Genomic DNA, 21,475 nt, shown 5'->3' with positions numbered 1-21,475 from the left:
CTAGTTTTTATCTTGAAGGCTTCTGAATCAATAATGCAGCTTGTTGTGCGGCGTGCTGCCCAATTAGGCAGAAAGAGGCGAGGGAGCTTACCGTCCAGAGGGGCCATTTTTGAGGATGGGGTGCAGCTATGCGGCGCCATTCTGCTTGCATTGGCAAGCAGGGTGTGGGCTCCCGTGGTGGCTGGTCATTGGGGCTCAGTGTTTTGGCGACGAAGTTGGGCCGACTGGTCAACGGGGCGAACTGAGATCGGGCGGCGGCTCTTCGGCGCGTTCGCCGCTCCGGCAGCCAGAAGGCCGGCGGCCCCCGCCCCCCAGGCTCTCTGAAGCCCTGCCCGGCCGCCCCCCCACCCCACCCGACTCTCTCCGAAGCCCTCTCCTGGCTGCTGGAGCGGCTGCGCAGCGTCTCCGACGCTGCGAAGCCGCTCCAGCAGCCAGGAGAGGGCCGGCCGCCCCCCCACCCCACCCGACGCTCTCCGAAGCCCTCTCCTGGCTGCTGGAGCGGCTGCGCAGCGTCTCCGACGCTGCGAAGCCGCTCCAGCAGCCAGGAGAGGGCCGGCCGCCACCCCATCCCACCCGACGCTCTCCGAAGCCGTCTCCTGGCTGCTGGAGCGGCTGCGCAGCGTCTCCGACGCTGCGAAGCCGCTCCAGCAGCCAGGAGAGGGCCGGCCGCCCCCCCACCTCACCCGACGCTGTCCGAAGCCGTCTCCTGGCTGCTGGAGCGGCTGCGCAGCGTCTCCGACGCTGCGAAGCCGCTCCAGCAGCCAGGAGAGGGCCGGCCGCCCCCCCACCCCACCCGACGCTCTCCGAAGCCGTCTCCTGGCTGCTGGAGCGGCTGCGCAGCGTCTCCGACGCTGCGAAGCCGCTCCAGCAGCCAGGAGAGGGCCGGCCGCCCCCCCACCCCACCCGACGCTGTCCGAAGCCGTCTCCTGGCTGCTGGAGCGGCTGCGCAGCGTCTCCGACGCTGCGAAGCCGCTCCAGCAGCCAGGAGAGGGCCGGCCGCCCCCCCACCCCACCCGACGCTCTCCGAAGCCGTCTCCTGGCTGCTGGAGCGGCTGCGCAGCGTCTCCGACGCTGCGAAGCCGCTCCAGCAGCCAGGAGAGGGCCGGCCGCCCCCCCACCCCACCCCACCCGACGCTCTCCGAAGCCGTCTCCTGGCTGCTGGAGCGGCTGCGCAGCGTCTCCGACGCTGCGAAGCCGCTCCAGCAGCCAGGAGAGGGCCGGCCGCCCCCCCACCCCACCCCACCCGACGCTCTCCGAAGCCGTCTCCTGGCTGCTGGAGCGGCTGCGCAGCGTCTCCGACGCTGCGAAGCCGCTCCAGCAGCCAGGAGAGGGCCGGCCGCCCCCCCACCCCACCCGACGCTCTCCGAAGCCGTCTCCTGGCTGCTGGAGCGGCTGCGCAGCGTCTCCGACGCTGCGAAGCCGCTCCAGCAGCCAGGAGAGGGCCGGCCGCCCCCCCACCCCACCCGACGCTCTCCGAAGCCGTCTCCTGGCTGCTGGAGCGGCTGCGCAGCGTCTCCGACGCTGCGAAGCCGCTCCAGCAGCCAGGAGAGGGCCGGCCGCCCCCCCACCCCACCCGAGGCTCTCTGGAGCCTTCCCCTGGCCTGACGCAGCTTCAGGCCAGCGGCAAAGGAGCAACTGCGAGCCGCGCTGCGCGCGGCTCGCAGTTGCTGGCGGCGGGAATCAGAGGGACCAATCGGCAGGCGCTTCGCGCCTGCCGATTGGTCCCTCTGATTGTCTGTCATGAGGAAGGGTCCAATCTGGACCCTTCCTCATCCCGGACACATCCCGCCCCAGAACCCCTTACTGTCTTATTTAGTCCGTGGCGCCCGCGGCGCCACGGGCGGTTTACAGATGTTTTCCCCACCTTTTCCTGCTAAAGTTTGACAGCAGTTATCTTCAAACTGTCCAGTCAAATTCAAGCTTCATATCTTGGGCCAATTAAGTTCCCAAGAAAGTAGGTTCCTGTGCCTAACTATGGGGCCCTTCCCCATAAAAAAGGCCATCAGAACTCAGTAGAAAATGTGCCAGGTTTCTCAACTACCTGAATACCCCTGCAATTGTGATACAGTCCCCCTCCCCCCTTCCCTCTTTTTCTGTTTTTTTGGACCTCAGCTGCATTTGCCCCTGGACCTCTCCTGTCCTCAAACCCAAGATTTCAGGCCGTATGTCCTTTCCCATAAACATTCTAATTTCCTTCCTCCTACCTTTTATAATTCTGCCCTTTATGTGTGTGTGTGTGTGCAATACTTAGAAAATTAGTTCTCAGGTGCTTATGTAGGTTTTTTTACATTTTTACTTCTTGAATTATGTATACAATAAACTTATTTGTATTTAAAATTACTATCCTACACTCTCTCTTCATAATTTTATTGTGAGTTAACCCCCATGAGATCTACCCTTCTAGTATACATAGACCAAGTCTCATGTTATTCCTTTCTGGAACCCTTTTAAAGCTAATTTCCCCTTCTTCTGGTTCAAGATGGCCACAGGCAGAGACTTCTTTAAATGAGGATTAGATTCATAGGGGATAAGTCTATCAATGGCTACTAGCCATAGTAGGTAAGGGGAACCTCCACATTCAAAGGCACTCAACTTCTGGGTCAAGAGGCAACGTCAGGGAAAGGATTTTTAGGTTTTATATAGGCAAAGAAAATATATGAGATGCAGACTGTGACTTGTCTAAGCAAAACTCAAAATTATACAACTTAAGTACAGTGTCACTGATTGTAGTTACTAATAACAAGATAAATTACTTCATGTACATAAGTTAAAAGCCATATTAACTAACCCTTTGCTCATATAGTCAATCCTACTGATGGCTTCTAATTCAGTAATTCCTCCCTGGAGTTACCCTTTGAAGTTATCTTGTTGTGAACAACATACTAAATGAGTTAGTTGTGAAGAATGTGACATCTGTATTACATATACCTGACACTGGCTATCTTTTAGCTGCTATGGCAAAAATGCATGTGAAACCTTCCTGACAAGCAATTCAGTGGAAAGAAGAATGAGAATGTTTCAACTGGGGCACATTACCCTAGAATAATGACCCCATGAATACAAAAGCATCTCATTCTTAGCTTCGCTCATATTTATTAAAAAATAGCGCTTGTAGATGTAGGCAAGAGCAACTTAGGAGCTTTCCGCATGCCATAAATTTAGTGTCACACTTACCTTGTGAAGATGCTATATGCCAGGCGTTCTGCATGACGTTGTCAACATACAGCATCTGGGCAGTAATTGGTCAGCTACATTCTCCATTGTAAAGCTCTAGGGGAATCGCATAAAGTGGATTGCCCTATTTAGTGCATGCTAAGGGAGAGCAACCAGCAGGTCACCAGCCAAAGAAATGTGTGGAGGCGAAGGAGCACTACCTTCACCTCCAATATCCCACCCTCACACCTGCCTCCTTCTCCCTTCTTCTGGGAGATGGGAAGTGCTTTTTAAAAATTAAGAACAGCCTGGAGCAATGAATAGGTGGACAGGCGTGACGGTGATGCCAGAAATAATTTTCTTTCAAAGTTGTAGCACAAAGTGTGGCTCTCTAAAATCCCCCCTCCCAAATCAGGCATATCAAAACTCGTGATTCTATAAGGGGTGGCGTTCAAAAAGCATTATGTATCTAATCATAGATGCATAGTGCTTTTTGAATGGAGAAATATTAATTTAAAAAATAAGCAGGCATCACAGGACCTTTAAAACATGGAGAAAAGGGACTGTCTGCCTGGCTTGATTGACAGGTGGAAGAGAATCACTTATAAACCACGTTGCTCTCGTCTGCCATTTCCAGCAGCACTTGTGGAGTGCAAAAAGTGCAAAAAGGTGGCAGACCGGAGCGAGACTGCAAAAAGGTGTGGAGTGGCCAAGAGTCGTGATAGTATTTAGCGCTACACCATTCAGCTAGCGTAACACTATTTTTAACAATGTGCGGAAATGCCCTTAGTGTGAAACTGTTAATTTGGAGAAAGAAGCAACTTTGTGAGGCAACAGAAGAGCAAGGTACATTGGAAGGTGGGGAGTCAATGAACAATTGAAACTTTGTGGTGTGGTGAGATCTCATGGGGAATTATATTTTCCCCCCTTTGAATAATTAAAAACACAATTTGGAAATTTACTCAATTCAAGAAAATAGTTACTAATAAACATCTATCAAATTTTCTGTTGAGCAACAGAGAAAACAATAAAGTACACGGAAATCTGGAAGAGACTGTGAAAGTGAGCACTTACTTACCAGTGTATACATAGGAGATTGTTCCTTGAGTCACATCAAGCTGTGAAAATTTGTCCACTGCAAAGCCATTCTTTTGAATGACTCCATACAATAGAACAATCATGTAAATGAGCCTGGAGACATCACAGTCAGCAGCTGTTGTGCAAAGATTTTCAGCAATGATGGTAACTCTTCTTCATGGCATTGTAAATTTGATTTTAATCCCAGAAGCAGCTCCGGTGGCTCATCATTAATTGGCATGATCTTTCATAAAGGAAAAGGGCATGGCATGAAGAAAAATGAGCATATTGTCAAGATTACATCTTTATTTATTTATTTATTATTTAAAACTGTTAATGAGATGCCAGAGGGCATCGGGTCCCGCAGAGCATTCAAGAATGTCTTGGAATCCATAAGTCTCCGCGGGCGGACTAAAATCTGTCCGTCACCCAAACGGGGACACCGTGGTATCCTCAGTCGAGCCTTCAGGGCGTAGTGGTCTGACCATGGAACGATGTTATTCGCCACCAGATCTACTGCTACGCCTGTGCCAAAGATCAAATTGAGGGTGTGACTGGCCTAATGTGGGACCGGCAACAAATTGCGAGAACCCTAGTGTCTCCATGGCTGACACTAGGTCCAAGCCAAGTCCTGACGACCAGAGTGCCTCATTCTGGACTTTGAACAGTTCAGCCTACATAGGACTTGGTAATATTGTCTATCTCTAACATAAGAATTGAAGGAATTGAGCAATTAAGATGAGTGAAGAACTGACCCAACTGGAATTGACACAATAGCTGCAACTGGTATAGCTAAATGAGCATTCAGTATCTCTGAAAAATGGACCCAACTTCTCTATGCACATACCTAACTATGCATATTTCTACAAGTTTAGTTCAATAAATGCATTCACACTGTATAAAATATTGCCTATACAGTCCTTTGCAGAAACAACATACAAAGATCAGCTAGATGTTAATTTGGGTTCTGCAGAATCTGCAAACTATGGCAGGAAAGGTGAAGGAGGCAAATGTAAGTGCACTACTCATGACTGAGAGAAGAGAGTTGAATTCTTCAACAGATTGTGACTTTTACCCAGAAACTATCAAGTTCCAGGCATTTTGCTCCCAGTAAATAAATACGGGGAACTTAGACAGATTGTATGTGGGTGGGCAGGAGGGACTGTGTTGGTGCTTGGCTCTTGTGGCCCTTTCTTGCATGCCCAGAGTAATGCCAATCACCACTTCGGGGTCGGGAGGCAAATTTCCTCCAGGCCAAACTGGACAGAGATTCTGGACTGGGGGGGGGGCATCATCTGAGCATGGAACTGGGGTCACTATGGGTGCCAGCAGGTTGTTGTGATTTTCCTGCATTGAGCAAAGGTTTGGACTAGATGACCCTGGAGGTCCCCTCCAACTCTATGATTCTATTCTAAATACAATTTTTCATTTTGAAACTCCATAGGAAGAACAATAGCTAATTTCCAGTGCTTATAGTTCCAACACCATGGACAAGGGAAACGGGCCTCGTCAGACTTTTCTCCCCTTTTTGTTTGGAAGCAGACCCAGTTTTTATGCATGAATCTGCTGCCATCACCTCTCGTTATGCCTTACTAAACATTGAGCTGTCTCAAAAATATTTCACCCAAGTGTTAGACACAATCTAAATAGAGATCTTTGTGGGAATCTAAGCAGAAGATTAATGAAAATTAAAAATCTACTTGATGAAATGAAGGAACCAGTATGTGATTAATACCTTCCAATTATACTTTGGTAAAGCACTTTACTGAGTTTGTTATTACCTGTACTCTTAGCATTCCATCTGCAGTGTTAAATCCATCTGTTTCTGAAAATATGATTCTGTCTTCAAGGGTTTCAGAACTGTCATGCTGATTCCTTTTAGACATAATTCGATAATTATGATGGGCAGTCATTCATTCATTATAATTTGGAATAAGAAAGCTGAGGAAGAACAAGAGCTATCAACTTCTACATTTACAGTTCATAGTCTGATCATATTTGGATCTGGGCCATGTCTCCACTTGAGAAAATCCGCTCAATTCAACTAGGTGATATGGCAAGAACCACAATGCATTATTTCTTACATAGAGATAGGCAGCAGCTGTTGACTATGTCATGCAACAGTACAAAAAACATACAATTAATTCAAATAGCAGGAAGGATTGGATAAATGTTATTAAAAATTTGTTTCAAGGAATCCTGCAGTTACCCAGGAACTTATTAGAGATTCTGCAGCACCATCCATTCTTTCCTTATAATCTGTGGTTTCAAGAGGTTGTTTGGTGGGGTGGAGGAGGCCCCCTGCATTGCTAATGGAATTGACTATGGAGAAAGTGAGCTAGTTCTGAAAAACTCAGAAGAAAAAATATCTGTTGACAGTCTGACTCTCAGAGAGTATGTGGGACATATACCTGCTCTGGGGCTACTTGGTCAGGGTCCTCTCCCTCCCCTGCAAACACACATACACACACAAACTACCTTCTCTTCCCCCCTCCCTCCTTACCTGTTGGTTTCCCAACCTCATCCTTGGTTCCTCCCCCCTCCCTCCCTTACAAATACACACACAAACTCCCCTTCTCCCCTCCAATTTCTTCCCTTACCTGTTGGTTTCCCAATGTCTTCCCCTCCCTTCCCTTCCTCACTCCAGGGGGTGCCAAGGAGGTAGGCAGCCCCGCAGATATGTGGGGCTGTGGCCACAAATGGCTTTGAAGGTTAATACCTAAACCTTTAAATTGATCCAGACTGTAACTGGTAACCAATGCAGCTGTCTCAATACTCGCTGGATATGCCCCCCCCCCAATATATTCCTGTTGAGGACCCTAGTAGCTGCATTCTGCACCAGCTGCAATATCCAGGTCAAGGACAAGGGAAGGCCGGTGTAGAACAGATTTCAGAAGTCCAGCCTGGAGGTGGCCATTGCATGGATCACTGTGTCCAGGTGGTCTGAGGACAGATAAGACACTAACAGCCTCACCTGGCACAGGTGAAAAAATGGCCACCATGCTTTGGTGACTTGGGTCTCCACTGACAGGGAGGCATTCAAGTTCATGCCCGTTCCTGGCTGAGGGTGAGATGTTAAGCTGCACCTCAGACAAGGTGGGCAAGCACACTTCCTGGTCTTTCCTCTTTCAGCCCTGCTACAAAACCTCCATCTTGGAGGGGTTGAGTTTCAGATGACTCTGCTCCAACCATCCAGCGACTGCTTCCAAACATCTGGCAAATGTATCCAGGGTGGAGTCCAGGTGGCTGTCCATCAGAAGATAGATCTGGGTATAATCTGCATATTGGTGACAACTCGGCCCCAAATTCCAGACCAGCTGGGTCAGAAGGCATATGAAGATATTAAACAATGTGGCGGAGAGTTTTAATTAATCTGTTTTAATCTTGTCCTTTCCCCCTCCTTTTTGAGAACACATTACTCCTAATCAAGATGGAGGCAATATTGTTTTCTTCTAGCAGCTCATCAGGACAACATATGCTAGTTATCCTTTGCATCTGCATGGCCAGATTTCAAATTAACTGAGATAGAGTTGCACATTTTTAGAAAAGAATTTCAATAGATTCAAATGTTTGTTTGTTTAAAAAGGACATCATCTTTCATCAGCTTTAGATAATCTGGTATATCTTCACTTTTCTGTGTTTTGGGTTGGCAACAACTATTTGGCCCACAGCAGGAAAGAGCAATTTTTCAGATGGTATAATTCTCACTGTGCAAGCTTTCCTGGCTCCATTATATTTGAAAGTCAAAACATTTCTGTCAATTGGCTGAGAAATCCCAAAGAAAGCTGGAACCTCCAGAGAGATTGTTCCAAACTGAATGAGGCTTGCTCTTGAACTTCTGATAGCTATATGAAGAACAAACATCTCCAAAAAGGTCTCCAGTTCTATAAACCTGAAGTGAGAGGCATTTTGGGTATTATGTACTATAAAAATAAGCAATATTTTCTTATCAAAGAGGTGGCAATCCCTACATGAAAGCTAGAAGTAGGGTTGCATGCTCTGGCACAGTTTGGGGTTTACTGGACATTTGTAACCTGCCATGAGCTGGTTCCGGGAGTGTCTGGCAATAAATTGAATTTGATGATGATGATGATGATAAATAGATTTTAACATGCAGACAGGCTGATGTTCAAGGCCCTTCAGTTACACTGGTGCTAGGCCATTTAGGGGGTTAAAAGGCAATATCAGCTATAATATTTCTCCATATCTTCTTACCTTTTTCTTGGCTGAGCAGGCTCCTTTCTTTTCTTTTTTGTTTAGCTGCCTAACCCACCCAGTTGTTTAAATGCATATGTATATATGCTGACCCAGCCTAGGAAACTGAAGGACTGACTAAAAACTTTCCTTTTGTTTTGTTTGATAATGGTACATGAGAGGGTGATAGTATTTTAAACTAACAAACGACTTTCACTTTTGAGGAGAAAATGGGTACATTCCTCCATCAGAGCACCTGAATCCCCTACCTTGATTCTAACTCTAGTATTTTGTTGGATTTGTCTCATTTGATAAACATGGATCAAACTGCAGATTCAGGAGTTTCTGTCAAAGTTTGTTCCTGTCCAAGAATCAAAGGATACATGAGAGACTGGTGGTAATTTTAAACTAACAAACTGCTCTATTTAAGTTTTGAGGAGAAAATGGGCAACAAAATAATGAGGTAACTTTCCATAAATATAAACAATAGTTTGTCATAATCAAGTAGCTGTTTTGTTAAAATGAGAGGTCTATTAACACTGTTGAGAGAGATCTTTTGGCAGTCACTGCTTAAATAAAAAGGTATAAGCTACTTAATCTCAAAAGTATTTAAATTTATGAAGGCAGAAACATTCACACAAGTTCTAGTTTTCCTCCTTAGCCACTTGATAATGATCAGCCCCCCTTTTTTTAGGGACATGCTACTCATCCCAAAAGGAGGAGGAGGAGGAGGGTTGGTTCTTAAATGCCGCTTTTCTCTATCTGAAGGAGTCTCAAAGTGGCTTACAATTGCCTTCCCTTTCCTCTCCCCACAAAAGACACCTTGTGAGATAGGTGAGGCTGAGAGAGCCCTGATATTACTGCTTGGTCAGAACAGCTTTATCAGTGCTGTGGCGAGCCCAAGGTCGCCCAAGTGGTTGCATGTGGGGGAGCGTGGATTCTAACCCAACTCACCAGATTAGAAGTCCACACTCCTAACCACTACACCAAGCTGGAGGTCTTCCAACTGGTGTGACCTTTCCTGTTCATGGTGAGTTTTATTGAGCTGGGTTGGGTCACTGAAGAGATGCAGAAAGGCATAGCCTCTCTGCAGGAGGGCATACATGACTACTTTGAAAGAAAAGGTTATGAGACCCTTCCTGAAAGATTAATAAACTATTACCATTTTACAGATTAATTTATTTTCAGAATGTTCCCTTTCATTGTGAGCCTAATAGCCAATATCACAAAGCTGATTATGCCCAGTCTGTTCTTTATGAAATTCAACTGTCAGAAATAAATTGAACTTCATTTGTGAATAGACCATGTCTGTTAAAATCATGGGAAATTGTAGATATTATAATTATACAAGCAGGAATCCATAAGAAGGGATCTCATTCCTATCTTCCCCACTATTTCTTCTTTCCCTTTCCTGAAGGCCCTCCTTAAAACTGTACTTTCCAAGTTTCCTACCAAATCTCCAGGTATTTCCCAAACTGGAGTTGGCTATCATCTCCTTCCATGAGGGATGAGCAGTAACTGGAAATATGCAGTTCATGTCGATTCATGAGAGGTTAATTCATGAACTGACCCATTTTGTGGTTGTGGCCCCACAAACCCCATTGAAAGCCAGCAAACCAGCTATTTCAGTTTTCTTGTACAGTCTCTTTAAAGGTGCTGCCTTAAAAAAAAAACAGAAATTACTTGAGCAGCAGGGAACTCAGCTTTTTTGCGTGTCTTTTGAAGAAAACAGAAAGCAGGGGTTTAAAGGGACTTTGATTTGTGACCTGGGAAAAATTGTGACCAGTTTTGCTTTGTGGTTTGGTTCATGCCATTCCCACTTTCCACTCAACCACTAACCCTGTGGATGGAGCCTAGGGAAGGTGTGTTTTGGAGAGTGGACCATGGCAGGGCATAATTTCACAGAGTCTACCCTTTAAACCAGCTATATTCTCCAGGGTAACTGATTTTGGTAGCGTATAGTCTACAGATTACTAATAATACCAAGAGGCTGACAACCGTATCAGGAAGTCTCTAACCCAGGCATAACCTACTTGGCTTTAGCAAGGATACTTATATTATGGGTCTCCAGCCACACCCTTGGATTTCTTTGCTGTACCTCCATGCTTTCTCAAATTTGATCAAAAGTGGTTTGAGAAAAAGAACAAGAAGAAGGAAACCACAAAGTTGTTGTTATGTGCGAAGTCGTGTCCGACCCATCGCGACCCCATGGACAATGATCCTTCAGGCCTTCCTGTCCTCCACCATTCCCCGGAGTCCATTTAAGTTTGCACCTACTGCTTCAGTGACTCCATCCAGCCACCTCATTCTCTGTCGTCCCCTTCTTCTTTTGCCCTCGATCGCTCCCAGCATTAGACTCTTCTCCAGGGAGTCCTTCCTTCTCATGAGGTGGCCAAAGTATTTGAGTTTCATCTTCAGGATCTGGCCTTCTAAAGAGCAGTCAGGGTTGATCTCCTCTAGGACTGACCGGTTTGTTCGCCTTGCAGTCCAAGGGACTCGCAAGAGTCTTCTCCAGCACCAGAGTTCAAAAGCCTCAATTCTTTGACGCTCGGCCTTCCTTATGGTCCAACTTTCACAGCCATACATTGCAACTGGGAATGCCATAGCCTTGACTAAACGCACTTTTGTTGGCAGGGTGATGTCTCTGCTTTTTAGGATGCTGTCTAGATTTGCCATAGCTTTCCTCCCCAGGAGCAAGTGTCTTTTAATTTCTTTGCTGCAGTCCCCATCTGCAGTGATCTTGGAGCCCAGGAAAATAAAATCTGTCACTATCTCCATTTCTTCCCCATCTATTTGCCAGGAATTGAGAGGGCCGGATGCCATGATCTTTGTTTTCTTGATGTTGAGTTTCAAGCCAACTTTTGCACTCTCCTCCTTCACCCGCATCAACAGGCTCTTTAGTTCCTCTTCACTTTCTGCCATTAGAGTGGTATCATCTGCGTATCTGAGGTTGTTGATATTTCTCCCTGCAATCTTGATCCCAATTTGTGACTCCTCTAATCCCGCATTTCTCATGATGTGCTCTGCATACAAGTTAAATAGGCAAGGCGACAGTATACAGCCTTGCCGAACTCCTTTCTCAATTTTGAACCAGTCAGTGATCCCATGTTCAGTTCTCACTGTTGCTTCTTGACCTGCATATAAATTTCTCAAGAGACAAATAAGATGCTCTGGTATTCCCATCTCTTTAAGAACTTGCCACAATTTGTTGTGCTCCACACAATCAAAGGCTTTAGCATAGTCAATGAAGCAGAAGTAGACGTTCTTCTGGTACTCCCTAGCTTTCTCCATGATCCAGCGTATGTTGGCAATTTGATCTCTAGTTCCTCTGCCTCTTCGAAATCCTGCCTGTACTTCTGGAAGTTCTCGGTCCACATATTGCTGGAGCCTAGCTTGTAGGATTTTGAGCATAACTTTGCTAGCATGAGAAATGAGTGCAATGGTGCGGTAGTTTGAACATTCTTTGGCATTGCCCTTCTTTGGGATTGGAATGTAAACTGACCTTTTCCAATCCTGTGGCCATTGTTGAGTTTTCCAAATTTGCTGGCATATTGAGTGTAGCACTTTTACTGCATCGTCCTTTAAGATTTTGAATAGTTCAACTGGAATGCTGTCACCACCACTAGCTTTATTATTGCTCAGACTTCCTAAGGCCCATTTGACTTCACATTCCAGGATGTCTGGCTCCAGGTCAGTAACTACCCCACTGTGGTCATCAGGGATGTTAAGCTCGCTCTTGTATAGTTGTTCTGTATAATTTTGCCACCTTTGTTTAATCTCTTCTGCTTCTGTGAGGTCCCTACCATTTTGGTCCCTTATCATACCCAACTTTGCATGAAACGTTCTCTTCATATCTCCAATTTTCTTGAAAAGATCTCTGGTCCTCCCCATTCTATTGTTTTTTTCTATTTGTTTGCACTGTTCATTTAAGAAGGCATTCTTATCTCTTCTAGCTTTTCTCGGGAATTCTGCATTCAGTTGGGTGTATCTTTCTCTTTCTCCCTTGCCTTTCACTTCCTTTCTCTCCTTAGCTATTTGTAAAGCTTCCTCAGACAGCCATTTTGATTTCTTGCATTTCTTTTTCTTTGGGATGGTTTTAGTTGCTACCTCTTGTACAATGTTGTGAACCTCCGTCCATAGTTCTTCAGGCACTCTGTCTACCTCTACTGTGTATTCGTTGGGGATATGATTTAGTTCATACCTGAGTGGCCTAGTGCTTTTCCATACTTTCTTCAATTTAAGCCTAAATTTTGCAACAAGAAGCTCATGATCTGAACCACAATCAGCTCCTGGTCTTGTTTTTATTGACTGGATAGAACTTTTCCATCTTTGGCTGCAGAGCACATAGTCAATCTGATTTCTGTGTTGACCGTCTGGTGATGTCCATGTGTAGAGTCGTCTCTTGGGTTGTTGGAAAAGAGTGTTTGCTATGACCATTGTATTCTCTTGACAAAATTCTACCAGCCTGTGCCCTGCTTCATTTTGTACTCCAAGGCCAAACTTGCCTGTTATCCCAGTTATCTTTTGGTTTCCTACTTTAGCATTCCAATCCCCCATGATGATAAGCACATCATTTTTTGGCGTTGCTTCTAGAAGGTGTTGTAGGGCTTCATAGAACTGATCAACTTCATCCTCTTCAGCAGCAGTGGTTGGGGCATAGACCTGGATCACTGTGATGTTGAATGGTTTGCCTTGGATTCGAACTGAGATCATTCTGTCATTTTGGGGATTGTATCCCAAGACTGCTTTTCCTACTCTCTTATTGATTATGAAGGCTACTCCATTTCTTCTGCGAGATTCTTGTCCACAGTAGTATACCTGATGGTCATCTGAATTAAATTCACCCATTCCTGTCCATTTTAGTTCACTGATTCCTAAAATGTCGATGTTCAGTCTTGTCATTTCTTGTTTGACCACGTCCAGCTTACCTTGATTCATGGATCTGACGTTCCAGGTTCCTATGGAATAAAAATCTTTACAGCATTGGACTGTCTTTTCGCCACCAGTTACTTCCACAACTGAGCGTCCTTTCGGCTTTGGCCCAGTCGCTTCATTCATTCTGGCGCTACTTGTACTAGCCGTCTGCTCATCCCCAGTAGCATATTGGACACCTTCCGACCTGAGGGGCTCATCTTCCGGCGTCATATCGTTATGCCTATTGGAACTGTCCATAGAGTTTTCATGGCAAAGATACTGGAGTGGTTTGCCATTTCCTTCTCCAGTGGATCACCTTTTGTCAGAGCTCTCAGCTATGACCTGTCCATCTTGGGTGGCCCTGCACGGTATAGCTCATAGCTTCACTGAACTACGCAAGCCCCCTTGCCACAACAAGGCAGCGATCCTTGAAGGGGGAACCACAAAGTAGCTAATGTGAAATGACTTTGTGAGGAAGTTCAAAGAGAACTTGCTGCAGTTTGGTAGTCAAACTGTGGGGAAAGTTTACAGAAGTCCAAGTTAGACATCTGTAACTTGCTCTATGTGGGCCTGCCCTTATATGTGACCTGGAGGTATTCTGCATGGAGCCAAAAAAAAAAAAAATCATGCAGAAGAGGCCCTGGAAGCTACAGCTGGTATAAAATGCGGCTGCAAGAATTCTCATAGGAGCACCACAGAGAGCCCACATCTAGCCTGTGCTGCAGCAGATGCATTGGTTGCCAGTTGTGTTCCAGATCAAGTTTAAGGTTTTGGTTTTGACTTTTAAGGCCATTCAAAAATCTGTGTACCTGCGGGGCGCTCTGACTCCCTATGCCCCTCACAGAGTGTTAAGCTCCATGAATCTAAGCAGGTTGGTGGTTCCCGACACATGAGAAGTATGCCTGGCCTTGACCAAGGCCCGGCATTTTCAGTCCTTGCCCCAACATGGTGGAATAAGCTCCCTGCAGAACTACAGGCCCTGTCAGAACTTTCACAGTTTTGCAGGGCCCGTAAAAAAAAACAGTTTTGCAAGACCCAGCTTGATGTAGTGGTTAAGAGTGGCGGCTTCTAATCTGGTGAGCAGGTTTTAATTCCCCATTCTTCTATATGCAGCTAACTGGATGACCTTGGGCTCATTACAACACTGATAGAGCTGTTCTCAGGAAGAAGTAATATCAGGGCTCTCCCAGCCACACCTACCTCACAGGGTGACTGTCATGGGGCGAGGAAAGGGAAGGCGATTGTAAGTTACTTTGAGACTCCTTCAGATAGAGAAAAGTGGCATATAAAAAAAACAATTCTTCTTCTCTTCCACCAGATGTTCAGTTGAGGCTAGATGAAGGAACACCGGCTGGGTCCCTTCTCCACATACTCTATCTCAAGGCATGAGGTGGTTGAAGCAGTCTTTGAGCAAGGGGGGGAATTTGGAGCTGGATTGTAATTTAGTTATTTTAATCCTGGTATTTTATACTGATGTAAATTGTCTCAAGCCAGCTTGCTGGGGGTGGTGGTAAATAAGTGAACAAATGAATGAAAGATTGAAGGAAAATATCTATATGAAAAGACGCTACATGTTGTAGTAAGTACAACCCCATGGGCTCTCCATTGGGAGATTAAACAGCCTGATTTTAAACTTAATGATGTTTTGGAAAAAAAGAAAACATATGTTATATTTACTATATTTACTAAATATATATATATACTAAAAACCTTGAGAAGCTTAGTGCAGTACAAGTTATCACATAACAAATGAATGCAGTCTATAGCTGGTGACAAAATATGATAGAACTAGCAAGAAAGCCCATTACAACCAGGAATACAATGGACACTAGGACCCAGGGGACACTGGGAGGTGCAGATCTCTCTCTGTGTCTCTCGCTCTCCCTCTCATTGCATGTCTCTCAGAGTGCATCGCAGCAAGAGGCATAGCAGGAAATCAGGGCTGGTTTGTAGGAGGGAAGCAGGGCTGGTGTGCAGTTTGGGGGCAGCTCTCTCTGTTTGTTTCTCTCTCCCTCCATCGCAGCAGGGGTGGCTCCCTCTGTCTCTCTCTCTCCATGGCAGCAGGAGCCATAGCAGGTAATTAGTGCTCATTCTTAGGAAGGAAGCAGGGCTGGGCAGCTCTCTCTGTTTCTCTCTCTGCCTCCCTTGCAGCAGGAGCGATAGGAGGGAATGAGGGCTTGTGTTCGGTCTGACAGGGCTCTGTGTAACTCTCTCTGTCTCTGGCATGTCTGAGAGGAACCTGGCTAGTGTTCAGGGAGGGAGGGAGGGAGCTGTAGGGGCAGGGCCAATCAGGGTACAGCCTGCGTTGCTGGCTGCACCCTGATTGGCCCTACTCCAACTCAGACAGCTGGATACATTCCACCGGCCCCCTAGGCTGTTTCACAAATATATAGAGAGCCAGTTTGGTGTAGTGGTTAGGAGTGAGGACTTCTAATCTGGCAAGTCGGGTTCAATTCTGCACTCCCCCACATGCAACCAGCTGGGTGACCTTGGGTTCGCCACTGCACTGATAAAGCTGATCTGACCAAGCAAGGATATGAGGGCTCTCTCAGCCTCACCCACCTTACAGGGTGTCTGTTGTGGAGAGAGGAAAGGGAAGGCGACTGTAAGCCACTATGAGACTCCTTCAGATAGAGAAAAGTGGCATTTAAGAACCAACCCTCCTCCTCCTCCTCCTCTTGGGATGAGTAGCATGTCCCTAAAAAATGAGTAGCATGTCACTATGAGCTTTGAGCCTCCTTTGGGTAGAGAAAAGTGGCATATAAGTACCAACTCTTATTTTTCTTCTTCTTCTTCTAGAGGAACTATGGATAAGGATATGATTTGGTGCTGATGTGAGAATTATTTTTTATCATTTATATCTATTTATAGCCCTGACATGGATAGTCCAGGAAACCAGTCTCATCAGATTTCAGAAACTAAGCAGAGCTGATCCTGTCCAGTATTTGGATCAGAGACCTTCTTGGATTTGGGTGGTATTTCCTATAAGGAGCACTATGGGCCATGTCATGAAGGCAGGCAATGGCAAACAATCTCTGAATGTTTTTTGCCTGGCTGCCAGACAATCCTAGGATCTCCTCCCTATCATAGAATCATAGAACCATAGAGTTGGAAGGGGCCATACAGGCCATCTAGTCCAACCCCCTGCGCTACGCAGGATCAATCCTAAGCATCCTAAAGCATCCAAGAAAAGTGTGTATCCAACCTTTGCTTGAAGACTGCCAGTGAGGGGGAGCTCACCACCTCCTTAGGCAGCCTATTTTACTGCTGAACTACTCTGACTGTGAAAATTTTTTTCCTGATATCTAGTCTATATCATTGTACTTGTAGTTTAAACCCATTACTGTGTGTCCTTTCCTCTGCAGCCAATGGGAACAGCATCCTGCCCTCCTCCAAATGACAACCTTTCAAATACTTAAAGAGGGCTATCATGTCCCCTCTCAACCTCCTTTTCTCCAGGCTGAACATTCCCAAGTCCCTCAACCTATCTTCATAGGGCTTGGTCCCTTGGCCCCAGATCATTCTCGTTGCTCTCCTATATACCCTTTCATTTTTATCTACGTTCTTCTTGAAGTGAGGCCTCCAGAACTGAAGTGAGGCCTCCTGAACTGCACACAGTACTCCAGGTGTGGTCTGACCAGTGCCGTATACAATGGGACTATGACATCTTGTGATTTTGATGTGATGCCCCTGTTGATACAGCCCAAAATGGCATTTGCTTTTTTTTACCGCTGCATCACACTGCCTGCTCATGTTTAGTTTACAATCCACAATCTTACAGGTATGTCATATGATATGTATATCCTGCTTTTCTCACCAGTGGAAAACCAAAACAGCTTCTATTATCATTCTCCTCTCCTCCATTTTAACCTCAAAACAATCCTATAAAAGGGATATTAGGCTGAGAGCAACTCAAGGTCACTCAATAAGCTTCTCTGGCAGATTGAGGATTTGAACTTCATTCTTCCTAGTCCAGCACTCTTTCCCCTATACTGTGTTGGCAGCATAGAGCAGTTACAAGTATACAAGAATGTTCTACTTTCTCTGAACATCTGTGAAATGTTTAAAATTATTCACATGTAACGGGTACCATTTGGGGGATTCTACCATGCAATCATAAAGCTGCCAAGTGTACTGCTTGGATCGTCTAGACATTTATGTTAATTTTGTGGAAGCTCTAGTAGGGAAATTAAAATCACCAGGATAAGGGAAATCAAAAACATGAACTGGAGTTTGAAAAGATAGGCAACAGCAGGTCTTTGTTAAGGGGCTGTGGCTCACTGGCACAGTGTCTGCTTGGTATGCAGTAGGCTCCCAGTTCAATCCCCAGCATCTAAACGTAAAAGGATCAGGTAGGAGATAATGTGAAAGAACTCAGCCTGAGACCCTGGAGAGCTGTTGCCAGCCTGAGTAGACAATACTTTGATGGACCAAGGGTCTGGTTCAGAATAAAGCAACTTCATGTGTTTATGTTTTGAGGTACCAAAACTTGAACCAAGGCTAGCTAAAAAGCATTGTCAGCTCCAGGTTGGGGAAAACCTTGAGACTTTGGGGATGGAGCCTAAAGAGGGCAGAGTTTGGGGAGGGGAGGAATTTCAATGGGTTGTAATGACATACAGTTCATTTTCTAAGCATCTATTTTCTTGAGGTGAACTGATTTCTGTGGCCTGGAGATGAGCTGTAATTCTGGAGGATCCCCAGGTCTCACTTGGAGGCTGGCATTCCTAGCTAGGATTGTCACAAGAAATGTAAAGAGCTGTTTCTTTGTACCCCAGTTTTTACTACCCAAAGAAGTCTTCATGGCTTAAAAATACCTTTCCCTTCTTCTCCCCACAACAGACCCCTTGTGAGGTAGGTGGGGCTGAGAGAGCTCTGAGAGAAACTATGACTGGCCCAAGGTCACCCAGCTGGCTGCATGTAGAGGAGTGGGGAATCAAATTTGATTTTCCAGATCAGAGGCTGCTGCTCTTAATCATGGCTCTGACTTACCAGGGGACGCAGGATGGCAAGGGGAGGGAGCTGGGTGAACAAGATGTGCCTGAATTGGCATGCAGGAGCACATTTGGGACACTGCGGCTTGAAGATGCAGGCCATCATCAAGGAGGGGGCAATGCATGGGCCATAAAAAGCACCATGTGTGCTAGTCCGGCTTCTTTCACTGGGATGCCAATAGAGGACAGCAACCTGTTCACCCACCTACACTCGGTTACTTTATTCCTATTCAAGTTAAGTTAGCTTATCTGAGTTGTAATTTGTCACAACTGGTGGTCTTATGGGAAGGAGCCTGGTTTGAGGGGAGTCTGTGTATTGGCTTCCCCAGGTTAGGGGCCTCCTTAAAGATGAGGCAGAGTGTGAGTGCCCTGGCTAGGAAGGCAGGGGTATACTTTGCCAGGGGCCTGGAGAGGACCAGAGGAGGTGTGTACCCCAACCTGTATTTTCTGAGTGGACACTTCCCTTGGGGGTGGCCAATGTCTAGGGACCTGAGTTCCTGGCCAGGAATCAAGGGGTGTTGCTGGTTGCCATTGGGGCCTGCAATGGTAGTTGGATTATCGCCTGTATAGGATCCCTCTCTCATGCTGGGGTGCCAACACACCTTTTTTTTTGGGGGGGGGAGATGTTGAATAAAGCTGTGGCCATGTTTAATGCCAAGAAGTTGTACATGTCCCTATTGGAGCCCAAAATGCCCCCCATGCCTGTCAACTGCTACACCAAGCTGGTCATCAAGTTTAGAGAGAACCAGGCAAATTATAGTAAAGAAGACCCACTATATCTGGGGGTCCAGAAGTATACAGGCACCAGGATTCAGATTTAACTATACATTAACATGGCTGTTGGCTTAGCTGAAAGCTATGAAAGCTATGCTGTTTAGAAAAGGTGATACTAGAAAGATAAGAGGATCAATTCTGATCATAATATTAAATGGCCCCATGGCAAAACACCAATTTACTGTGCAAGTTTATAATCTTGTAGACTTTTGTTCTTAGGTCCAGTTTTGTTGTGCTGCTGCCACCATGAAGAATGGCATATCACTGTATCCTTGGAGTGACATTTATTTTCTTATTCATTTGAATATTTATTCTTAGTTCTCCTTTATCACTGAGACTCAAGGCAGACTACAAAATTTAGCAATACAATAGGAACATGGTAAGGTACATAATAAAAACATACAAACAGGTATATAATACAAAGTTACAAGACCGATTCACAAAGTTAAAAAACCATGCTACAGAGGAGCGTAAATATAGAACTGATTGTCCTAAACTACAGCCTTTGCTCCTGGGTAAAACATCGTCTTGAACCATTTTACTATAGTTCTTTTCATTTATATAAATGCCCTCCTGAACATATCACTATATCATACCTCCATCCTTACGCAAAATACTATAGCCACATGTGGAAGTTTAATTTTCCTGATGCTCTTTGAAAGTGCCAACATTTTTTACCCATTTACGGTCCTTTCATAAATCTGGATAGTGAAGTTTTTTTCACATCCAAAGAGTCCATTTTCTTTAGATAAGATGCTGAAACTCACAGTGATCCCCCATTCATTACTATGAGATTCACCCCCCCCCCACACCAATATAACAAAACAGTAGTGTGAACATTATTAGCCTTTCATCTTTCACAGTTCTCAGCACCATTACCACAACTGCCAGGAAAAAATACAGAAAACATTCTAAAGCTTCACACACCTATAAAGCCAGGATGAAAATGCACCTGCATCTTGTAAGTTAAAATTAAAAGCCACGTTATGGGATTCCTGGTGCTAATTATTGGAGTCCCATTAGATCCTCTTTTCCTCTCATGCTAATTAGTGTGTGAGGGAGGATTTCACAAGCATGTATGGATAAAAAGACAAAATATCCACAGGCCTCCTTTGATAAGGGGGGAGGGGTATGTGGGCGACCCCATCTGTGATTTCAAACACCTGATGGCCTGAAGCATGCAGGTGTGTGAGAAATTCTATTTGAATGGTGGGAGTCTTTAAAAAAAAAACCTCTCACTGTAATTCATATGAAAATCCAGATTCCTAGTTAGTATCATGAATAATTTATCAGCTGCTGTATGAAATAAGAGGGGTAGACTGTTCTCTACTAAACCAACAATGAGTCCACTTGCCAGGACAAAAGAGAAAGTTTTCACAACATAAAAGCTGCAATTTTAATAACATAAGCAAGCCCTGCGTTAATTTGCCCAGAAATAATTATTAAAAAAGCATACTGTATGAGTTCCTTAAAGTAGAGAAAATGAGAGATATAATAGGATGCTGAAAATCCAGCATTAAATAAAATACTAAGTAATAGCTTTTGCTTCTGACTGTCTTTTGTAAACAAAATTCATTTTTAAAATGCAATTTCATTATTAGTAATTAAGGTAAAACATAGTTTCAGAGATGGACTTCAAAACAACACTGAATACTAACAAAGACATTTTGGAAGAAGTAAACATGCAGATTTGTTACTAGCATGAATGTGCAGCATTATTCTTTTCTATTCTTGCCTAAAATAAAGGTTTAAACAGGCCTCTTCTTTGGGCACCCAGCAATGTGGTTTATGGAAGGGGATGGAAAATAGCAAAGGCTTGCCAAGAAAGGAAAATCAAAGCCATACCTGCAAGCTGCAAAACAGCTTTAGGAATCCCCTCAAAACTTTTCTTTTCATGTATTTGAAAGTGCAACTTCTCAAAATGGAGGCAACGTTCCTTAAAATCATTTTTAAATCCTTCAAGCCAAGCTACCCAAAGAAAAGGGAAAGAAAGAAGAGGCATTAAATGTAATTGTCCCAGAGCAATCTCCTCAGAGGAAAAAGAGCCTTAAAACACAGGAAATCAGTCTAAGCATTCCCCCTGTAGCTGGCCTGTACTCACAGATGTTACTGATTCAAATGAGACAGCAATTCCAAGCTCCCAAAACAGATTCCAAGTGAGAAAATAGGAAAAGTCATTGGTTGCTATTAGATACGCTTTCTGAAGTTTTTTTTTTTAAAAAGAAAAGAGTGGGCAGCGAAGAATTTGTGGCCTGGATTAGAGGCTCCATGGTAATTAAGGAATAGTGACAAATAGGAAATCAGTTGACCTCTTGAACAAAAGAAAGAAGAGGTCAAGACAGCAATCTTAGGCTTGCTTACTAACTTGGACG

The 21,475-nt window shown here is 45.1% G+C and overlaps 1 long non-coding RNA gene across 20 annotated transcripts in view; it reads right to left on the bottom strand.

The window, feature by feature from the left end:
• LOC143835605 (uncharacterized) overlaps positions 1-21,188 on the bottom strand; it is a 106,933-nt gene extending 85,745 nt beyond the window's left edge. For 18 of the 20 annotated variants that reach the window (XR_013230242.1, XR_013230250.1, XR_013230256.1 and 15 more), the window contains exons 1-3: positions 20,949-21,188; positions 6,012-6,105; positions 4,232-4,474 (exon numbers count right to left, since the gene is read on the bottom strand). This is a non-coding gene — a long non-coding RNA (uncharacterized LOC143835605). Of the gene's footprint in view, positions 1-3,174; positions 3,271-4,231; positions 4,475-6,011; positions 6,172-20,948 lie in introns of all 20 variants that reach the window. The other 2 variants (XR_013230254.1, XR_013230244.1) reach the window with 2 other exon arrangements.
• Positions 21,189-21,475: the final 287 nt, after the last annotated feature.

Source organism: Paroedura picta, chromosome 4, assembly GCF_049243985.1.
Source record: "Paroedura picta isolate Pp20150507F chromosome 4, Ppicta_v3.0, whole genome shotgun sequence".
Taxonomy (NCBI): domain Eukaryota; kingdom Metazoa; phylum Chordata; class Lepidosauria; order Squamata; family Gekkonidae; genus Paroedura; species Paroedura picta.
Note: the sequence above shows the minus strand (reverse complement) of the source record. Positions and strands in the feature narration are given on the sequence as shown.